Below are 1,578 nucleotides of genomic sequence, written 5' to 3'. Positions count from 1 at the left end.
GCTGGGCGGGCTAACTGTCAGTCACACCTGGGAGGTGTCTGGCGTCAGACATGATCCACCTCCGCCCCCCCCCCCCCCTTTATCGAAGTGGTACATCCCATCTTGTTTTTCATTGTTTAGCTTGGTGAATGACTAGATTGGACCATTACGGAAGAGGGGTTAAGTGGTTTTATAAAGGTACTTACATGGGGAGTGACAGTACTGGATATATGTGACTTATAGGGGAGTCATAGTACAGGGCCTAGGTAATCTAGGGACCATTGAATGGACTGAACCGAGGGGGCTTACAGTGGGAGTGGCAGGACTAACCCCAGGTGACAAGCAAGGGGAGTGGCAGAATTGATTCAGGTAGTTTACAGAAAGAGGTATTAATACTGAACCCAATTGGTTTATAGAAGTAGAGAAAAAAGAGTGAATCCAAATGGCCTATGGGAGGAGGGTCAGGACTGAACCTACCCAAATGGCATATGGGAGGAGGGACAGGACTTAGCCCAAATGGCCTATAGGAGGAGGGAGATGGATAGGACTGAGCCCAAATGGCCTATAGGAGGAGGGAGATGGATAGGACTGAGCCCAAATGGCCTATAGGAGGAGGGACAGGACTGAGCCCAAATGACCCATATGAAAAGGGGCAGGACTAAGCCCATATGTCCTATGGAAGGAGGAATAGGACTGAACCCAAATGGCCTATAGGAAGAGGTACAGGACTGATCCCAAATTGCCTGTAGGGAGAGGGACAGAACTGAGCCCAAATGGCCTGTAGGGAGAGGGACAGAACTGAGCCCAAATGGCCTGTAGGGAGAGGGACAGAACTGAGCCCAAATGGCCTGTAGGGAGAGGGACAGAACTGAGCCCAAATGGCCTGTAGGGAGAGAGACAGAACTGAGCCCAAATGGCCTATAGGAGGAGGGACAGGACTGAGCCCAAATGGCCCATATGAAAAGGGACAGGATTGAGTCCTTATGGCCTATGGGAGGAAGAATAGGACTGAACCCGAATGGCCTATATGAAGAGGTACAGGACTGATCCCAAATTGCACCTATAGGATGAGGGATAGGAAGGGTAGTGGGGCTAAACCGATGTGATCTATAGGAGGAAGGACAGGACTGAGCCCAAATGACCTATAGGATAGGACTGAGCTCAAGTGGTCTATAGGAGGAGGGGTGGAGGGAGTAAACCCATGTGACCTATAGAAGGAGGGACAAGACTAAACCCTTTTGAACTATAGGAGGAGTAATGGGACTGAACCCAATTGGTCTATAGAAGTAACGGGACTGGTCCCAAGTAGCTTATAGAATGAGTAACAGGACTGAACCTATGTGGCCAATAGGGCGAGTGAAAGGACTGAACCCATGTGGCCTAAAGGAGGAGTAACAGGACTAAACCCATGTGACCTATAGGAGGAATAACAGGACTAAACCCATGTGACCCATAGGAGGAGTAACAGGACTGAACCCATGTGACCTATAGGAGGAGTAACAGAGCTGAACCGATGGGGCCTATAGGAGGAGTAACAGGACTGAACCCATGTGACCTATAGGAGGAATAACAGGGCTAAACCCATGTGACCTATAGGAG

This window comes from Bombina bombina, chromosome 8 (assembly GCF_027579735.1).
Source record: "Bombina bombina isolate aBomBom1 chromosome 8, aBomBom1.pri, whole genome shotgun sequence".
Lineage (NCBI taxonomy): Eukaryota > Metazoa > Chordata > Amphibia > Anura > Bombinatoridae > Bombina > Bombina bombina.
This window is presented reverse-complemented; position numbering follows the sequence as displayed.